Here is an 8673-nt window from a genome sequence, read left to right as displayed (position 1 = left end):
GGTCAAACTCTAGAAGTAGCAATCAAAATTCTGTTTAATAATTCATCTCGCCGTCTCTGGTACCAGCTCAAGCTTGAGAATCACGTCCTTACACCAAGAATAAACTTAAAGCAGGGCTATCTACTTTGTTAGCTGGGATGGAATAAATTCTCTTCTTAATATCACAAACAGCATAGAGCAGTACATTATGCCTATGAGGTGTAAAGATGTGGAGTTGATTTACAGACCTCGCAGTCCTCCAACTACTCAACTCCTCTTGGTTTCTATGAGTAAGATAAAATGGTTCCAGGCCACCAAGTCACAGGTCAGTCTAAGCACAGGATGATAGCAAAATAAGATAATGAGTACACTTTAGTCAACAGGGACAACTCTGGCCACTTTACATGGACTGATGGCACAAATGATCAGGCTTCTGAGATTACACTGCCATTGGAGAAACAGATGAGAGAGGTCATTAAGGAACATACTTGTTTATTTTTGTCAGTTGAATCTTCTCCCCAGTGTGTCTTGGAATGAGACACACAGGCATGTTCCAGGTTACAAAAATAGTACTAGGTCAAGCATAGTACAAAATGTTAACTTAGAAATCCATGTTAAAAAATGCTAGAGTGGATGTGTGCCTGCATGCACACGAACGCACTGACAAGTTGAAACAGGTTCTGGTTTATGTGTTGGGTATTTCAGTCCTACCCATACTCAGATGTTAAATTTTCTTTACTTCATATGTGGTACAGTTGGGTTATGTTTTTGAACTAAGAATAACAGCTAATATTGAGTAAGTCCTAGGTGCAGCTAAGCACTTACTTTGCTTTCTCTCAATTTTCACTTGCAGCCTCCTGACTTAGGCACTGTTATTTTTCTCATTTTACAGATGCAAAATAAAATCTCACTTAAGTAATAGCCTGCATTATTCAGTTGGTTTAGAATTCAAATTCTACTCTTCTTATTACAAAGTGTGTGTTCTTTTTTTTTTTTTTTTACTAAATATTTATGACAGAATGCCAGACCTGACATTTACTTTCTCACAACCAGAAGCAGAGGATTTCTGTTCTCCAGCTTCTTCTAAAGTAATAGTATCCTCAGCTTTGATAACCAGCTCTCAACAAAAGGTAGGAAACATCAGAATATCTTCAGAATATTCATGAAAGAGTTCTTTTATTAAATCCTCTAGAAACTCTTGATTTTTTGTCCCTAAACTGAATTAAACCATCATAGACTTGCATAGTTACTTATGGTTTAGGTTCTCTTTCTTTCTCTTTTTGGCAAATAGAGAGGTTTAAACTCAGAGCCTTGTACTTGTTAGGCTAGCATTCTAATAATTGAGGTGTGCCTCTAGCCCTTTTTGCTTTATTTTTCTGGTAGGGTCTGATGCTATAATAATGTTCCCCCTGCCTCCTGCATATCTAGGATGATAGGTGTGTACTACCACACTTAGCTTTTTGCTGACATGGCACTTCTCACATTTTTCAGGGCTGTCTTTTGCGAAGTACACCTCTCCTGATTTCTGCTTCTGGAGTAGATAGTATGAGCTACCTTGCCTGGATAGGTTTTCTCTCTCTCTCTCTTTCTGACTGGTGCTCTTTTTTGCCCTGAAGTCTCTTTCAGTCCCATTGTATGGTTTTTTTTTGTATAGATTCCCTATATTTATTTAGTCATTCTCCTATAATAGGACTTTGAAATTATTTCCTTTTCTTGCTATTGGAATTCTGGAGTGGGTATCATAGTCCACATTTTAAATATATATATATATACATATTACTACAATTGCAGGATAAAGTCTAAGAGGCAACATAGTTAGGGTACAGTTGGATTGCCTCATATGGAATTTCCAAACAGCTTTAGCTCTGAAATTATTATAGCTGTCTCTGATTTTTCATACCTGATAGCTCACTGTTTTCCATATTTTAATTCACAAGGGGGATTGGATGTTTTCTCAGATGTCAAGAAGCCATTAATGGGCTGGCAGGTATAGCTCATAGGTAGAAGGCTTGCCTAGCATGCTTGAGATCTTAATCTCTAGTAAAACACATATAAAATACCCTACTTGCGTTACACTTTTTTTCTTTTTTTTTTGGCCAGTTCTGGGCCTTGGACTCAGAGCCTGAGCACTGTCCCTGGCTTCTTTTTGCTCAAGGCTAGCACTCTGCTACTTGAGCCACAGCACCACTTCTGGCCTTTTCTATATATGTGGTGCTGAGGAATCGAACCCAGGTCTTCATGTATACAAGGCAAGCACTCTTGTCCCTAGGCCATATTCCCAGCCCTGCATTACACTTTTTATCTTAATGTAGTATATTTTTAATTGGCAAATTCAAATCATTTTTGGAAATTAATCTATGTGTGTATTCCATATAAAATTTTCATATCCTACGAATAGTGCACTTTAACATTTTAGTCTATTTATTTATTATCTCTAAGTACTTGTATAAAAGCTTTTCAATTTTACATGTCAGTTTGTGAGGACAATTCATCCTAGTCTACATTTCTGTCTGGAAATGATGTGGTGAGGAGCTTTTAGCACTTGATGCTTTAAATTATTTAACATTTTTTACACAAAACAGATCTTTCTTATATCTTACTGTCTCCTGTTCATGCTTTTTTTAGGTAGATTTTTCTACATCAAAAACAGTCTCAAAGAAATGCATAGTGTCTACTTTGCAAAAGTGGTGTATAAATGTGCTACATTTGAATTTTTGTGGGTTTTCCTTCCAAACAAAAACAATGAGAGCTGTCAGTAAGTATGTTCAGTATAGATATTCATCTTGATTGCTTGTATGCCAGTTAATGAATATAGAAATAGTAAAGTTTAAATAAAATAGAAACTTCAATGGCACTGAGTCATAAAGAATGTCAGTTGCAGCCATTAAAAACTGTGTAATATATTGGGGCTGGGAATATGACCTAGTGGTAAAGTACTGGCCTCATATACATGAAGTCCTGGCTTCAATTCCTCAGCACTACATATATAGCAAAAAGCCGATAGTGGTGCTATGGCTCATGTGGTAGAGTGCTAGCTTTGAGCAAAAAAAGCCAGGGACAGTGCTCAGGCCCTGGGTTCAAACCCCAGGACTGGCCAAAAAAAAAGTATGTAATATGGTTAGTTCTTACTGGATTGTGTGCCCTGGGAGTTTATCCTTTTTCCATTCTTCCTGATTACGGTGTTTGTCTAATATTTCGTCAACTGATATAATTTATTTATGTATTAGAAATACAATACAAAGTATGAAACTGTAACCCCTCTGTACATCACTTTGACATTAAACAAATGAAAAAATAAAAAATAAATGAAAGAAATACAATACAAAGGACGTATTCTCATTTTAAAAGTTTAACAAGTTGCGAACTCATACCTTTCATTTCCCTCAAACCATCCATTCACTTACTGAAAAGTACCCAATATTACCAGTTTTGCTCAAATCTATTTGCTCAAATCTATATATGCATATTCTTATGTAAATGTTCATGTAAATACATATGTGAGTTAAAGTATATACTTTTCACTTTTAACATGAAAAGGATGTGTTATTTTATAGTTTAGTTTGGATGTATCCAGGAATTTGTCAGTTACAGGTGAATTATCTAATTATTTGAAGTATACTTGTTCATACTATTCTTTTTATTTCTATAAAGTTGCCCCTCATATACCTTGCATTTCTGGTTTAAATAATATTAGTTTTCTCTCTAGTCAGTCTAGCTAAATTATTGTCAATTTAGAGTAGCTTTGAAAGTTCTCAGGAAAACTGAGCAGAAGGTACAATGATTTCCCATATATTCCCCGCCTGCACACATGCATAACCCCTCCTCCATCACTATCCCCTACCAGAGCCATTCACCTGGAGACCCTACCATGACATCATTATGACTCAAAGTCAGTAATTTAGATGAGTTTTCATTCCTGGTGTTTTGTCTTCTATGAATATAGGAAAAATTTATATTTATATAAATCCATCTTTACAGTTTTATACTCAGTATTTTCTTTATTCCATAATGCTTCTGGATCTATTCATTTATCCCTCCCCCACTGCCAACCCCTGGTAACCACCCATTTTGTTTTCTGCAACTAGGATTTGAATTCAAATCTCACATTCTTTGCTTGCTTACCAGTGGTGGTTACCACTTGAGCCCCATATCCAGTTCAGCATTTTGCTGATTATATTTTGGAAATAGAGTCCCAAAGAGTTCTTTCTGGGTTGACCTAGAATCATGATCTTTTAGTTCCAACCACCAGAGTAGCTTGAATTACAAGTATGAGCCACTGGTGCCTGTCTCATCACTGATTTTTTTTTAACTGCCTGTATACCTTTGTTTTTCTACAATGTCAAATGATGGTGATAAGTAACCTTTTTACCCCCTTTTAAACTCAGAGCCTCAAGCTTCCTAGTCAAGTACTTTACCACTTGAGCCACGCCTCCTCGGAGAAGCTTTTTTCACTTAGTAATATGCAGTTTAGTTTCTTTTGTGTCTTACCATAGTAGGAGAGCTTATTTCCTTTTAACACCCTTTGAGAGTACCACAGTTTATTTATCAATTCATTACTAGGTAACATTTTCGTTGCTTTCAAGTTCTGGCAATTATGAAGCTGTTCTATGCATCCATTTGTGGGTTTGTTGTTATTGCTCTTGTGGATGTAGATTACATGAACTTGCTGCTGCGATGGCAAAATACCTATGATAACTTAAAAGAAGGAAACGGTTATGTTGTCTCATGTATTTAAATCCACGTTCACGTTACTCTGCTGCTTTTGAGCTTGTGGTGAGACAGTGGGTCACTAGAGAGGCATGTGATAGAGGAAAGTTGCTCATTTTATGGTGATCAGAAAGGGGAGCAGGGGGAGGGCAAGTTCCCAATATCCCTTTCAAGGTTATGGCACTAATGACTTAACTTAAATAATGACTTACTAAGCTCTGCTTCCTAAAGGTTCCATCACTTTCCTGCAGTGGTGCATGCTGGCAACCAAACCTGCTATACCTGGTTTGGTAAGACATTTAACACTTAATGGATGGCATACATTTTCCGTTTCTCTGTTTAGGTACCAAGAAACACCAATGGCAGATTGCATGTCAAGAGTATGTTTTAGTTTTGTAAGGAAGTAGAAATCTCTTCCAGAGTGGCTGCACCAACTTGCAATCTATAGGCAATGAATGAGAGTTCTTGCTGTTCTACTTTATCTCCAGCATTTATTTATTGCTGCCAGTGTTCTCGATTTGGATCATTTCAGTCAGTGTGTAGAGATATCTCATTGCTGTTTTAATATTTCCGTGTTGACATACAATGTGGAACAACTCATAGGCTTAGATATGTTGTCTCCTTATTGTTCAGTTTTAAGGGTGTTTTGCAAATTTTGGATAACAGTCTATCAGATATGTGGTACCAATATATCATTCCAGTCTTTAGCTGTCTTTTCATGCTCTTGATCTGTCTTCTTTTTAAAAAATTTTCTTTTTGTGGCAGTCTTGGGTATTGAATAGCCAAGGTGCTGTCCCTTAGCTTCTTTGCTTAAGGCTAGTACTCTACCACTTGAGCCACAGCTTCAATTCTGACTTTTTTTAGTTAATTGGAGATAATAGTCTCTCAGGCTTTCCTCCCAGGGCTGGCTTTGAACTGTGATGCTCAGCTTCCTGAATAGCTTGTATTATAGGTGTGAGCCACTGGTGCCCAGCTAGTTTGGTATTTTTAAAATATTATATTTAGTATTTATCTGGACATGTAATCTTGGTACAAATATCTTTATCATAGAAACAATTAAGCTTGCAAGTCTGAATAGATTTCGATTTTTTTAAAGGAAGTAAATGTAATGTTGACCTCATCTTTGCGATTTTTAAAAATTTGCCACTGATGATTTAGTAAAACTAGTTTTATTTCTGGTAGTGTAGTAAAGAGAAAAAGCATTTTCAAAGATGTTTTAACTTTTCTACGCCCCCCCCCGCCATCTATCAGTATGTCTAGAATTATGCACACTTCTGGAAAGAGGTACGATTTTTCTGATTTTTTAGACTGACGATTGGCTGATCTTTTGGGTTGTTTGGCTGATTGAATACAACAGTTGAAATCCTCGTGTCAGTAAAAGTATTAAGAGGAAATTACCCTTAAACTGTTATCTTAAACTGTTGAAAAGGCATTGAGGAAACAGGTTTATAGAATTCAAGCAAGTATATTTTTATTACTAAATTGGCTCTATTTGCCAGAGTGGAAGACTTGTTCACACTTCTTGGAAACAGGTATGAATTGATCCAGAGAATAGGTGTCAGAGGAGGAATTGTGAGCAAATGAAATTAGGCTGAAGCAAGGTCAAGATAGTTCCCAAATCACCAGACATTAAGGTCTGAGAAAACAAGCTTAGGACTTAGGAGACTCCAACTTATGGCAAATCTTGTTTCCTTCAGAAACATCAAACAATCTTAGCTCTAGCAAGAAAGTTTTAAAAACACACAAATTACTCAAATGTTAGATTTTTTTTCATGTGTAAATCTCGGGATTATCATATTTTTATTAGCATGGAGACTACGTATTTTTTTTCAGTCTTCTGAACTGTATCATAGATTGAACATAAGGAAAGTCCAAAAGCAAGTTATTAGAATAAAATCTGGTAGAAAAAGAAGTGTCTAATTTGGCCATCAGAGACCAACTGTGGTTTCCTGAAAAAAAAATTCGGATACAGAAAAGGGGAAAAAGTATTCTTCAAAAGCTCTCAAAAGTATTATTCAACTAAGGCTCTGAGAGATATTACTGATTCCAGCTGATTTACTTTTGGATTAATTTCTGTTTCAATGTGTTCTAGCACTTTATTTCCAAATAGATCCCCAGGGATGACATTGGATATAAAAAAATCAAACCATTAAATCTTCAACCAGCCTATAAAAAAGTAAACCAGAGGAAAATGGGACATTCTGTAAATCAGATTGAATTTCCTCATTTTACTGCAGAATCTGTTCTCCCAGTGTGAGAGGGTGCATCTCTTACCTTCTTCACCACCTTCTTCGTCACCAAATATTGAGTCTTTCTGGTTCCATGTCTTTAATATTCCACTCTGAATTCATGGACACAATAAATTAGTTATTATTTCTCTCTCTGATAACACGTTAAAGATAAGAGTTGTATTGGATGCCTCCCAGTAAATGTGGGGATGCGCGTGTGCACATGTGTCCATTTGTGTGTGTGTGTGTGTGTGTGTGTGTGTGTGTGTAGATATGTCAGAAGTGAGAATTTAATGCATGAATTGATTTATTGAACAAAAGTAGGAAGGAATGACACTTTAGTACAACTAAGCATCTTTATTTAATTTTTCTCATTGTTAGGTGTGTACAAAGAGCAAAAGGCATGTACAATGAATCAAGGTTTTATTATTTTCAAAAAAGTTGGGGCTGGGAATATGGCCTAGTGGTAAAGTGCTCGCCTTGTATACATGAAGCCCTGGGTTCAATTCCTCAGCACCACACATATAGAAAAAGCCAGAAGTGGCGCTGTGGCTCAAGTGGTAGAGTGCTAGCCTTGAGCTAAAAAAGAAGCTAGGGACAATGCTCAGGCCCTGAATTCAAGCTCCAGGACTGGCAAAAAACCAAATAAACAAACAAATGTAGTGACAAAAATCATTTATATAGAACATTACAAGATTCAAACGTCATCTTTAGGACCCAGCTCCTCCTGCAGGTGACCAGTGTGGGACTGTGTGTCACCAGAGGCGGCTTGAGCAGACAGGCAAGCAGGATGACAGTATTTTTTCAATTACACACAAACCAATTGAGAAAAAAAGCCTCTTATAGCTGGGTAAACCTGCATAAATAGGTACCATAGTTAATCAAATTGTAAACACACAGTTTTCTGACACCAGTATAGCAAGTCCCAAACAGAACTGTTGCTAAACTATCCCACTATGGTGATGCACACACTTTGCTCCTTTGCTGTATGATCCTTACTCATTTTTCCCCTTCGTCATCTTCTGTATCCTGGTCAAATGCCTTGGCGTATGCTGGTAACTTGTCTTTGGGATATTCTTCATAGTAACTCCGAACATACTTTCCCACAGACCATCCTTTGTATTCCTCTGGCATTTTGCATTCCAGACCACTGTAATGGACATTGTAGTTGGTGCTTTAGCCAGTAGTAGAGGAAGTGTATGTTGTAGTCACATCTCCAAGGGTTATCTTTGAGCCATAAGAGTTTCAAAAAATACAAGTCTTCTAATACTCCATAGTCAAAATTTTGCAGACTGTTGTTTTATAAATCTAGCTCTTTTAAATGTGTCAGCCCTGAAAAAGCAGCTAGATATAAGAAATATTTATTAAACCAGTGAACAAGTGAGTTATACAGATGCATATGGTGCATGATAAAGAAGAATAGGCATTAAAAACAAGGGGATTAATTTTCCCTGTTGAAACCAAGGAAGAAATTTCCTTTCCTTTCTTTTCCTCAGACAGTTTACTTTAGAAAACTTGTCATTATTAGTTCTTTCTCTACTCTTGGAAATGTCTTTAAATCCTTTTGATAGCTGGATAGGTGATTGGTCAATCCAGGAATGCCTTTATCCCGGACCTGGGAGCCAGCTCTGACATGTAAGCACCTAGGGAGATAGGGTCCCATTCCCCAGCTTTTGTTTGAGAGCAGAAGCCTGACTTTTGTGGGGACTAACAGCTGCTTGTGCCTCTAATGCTAGCTACTTAGGAGGCTGAGATCTGA

This window comes from Perognathus longimembris, chromosome 2, assembly GCF_023159225.1.
Source record: "Perognathus longimembris pacificus isolate PPM17 chromosome 2, ASM2315922v1, whole genome shotgun sequence".
Lineage (NCBI taxonomy): Eukaryota > Metazoa > Chordata > Mammalia > Rodentia > Heteromyidae > Perognathus > Perognathus longimembris.
Note: the sequence above shows the minus strand (reverse complement) of the source record.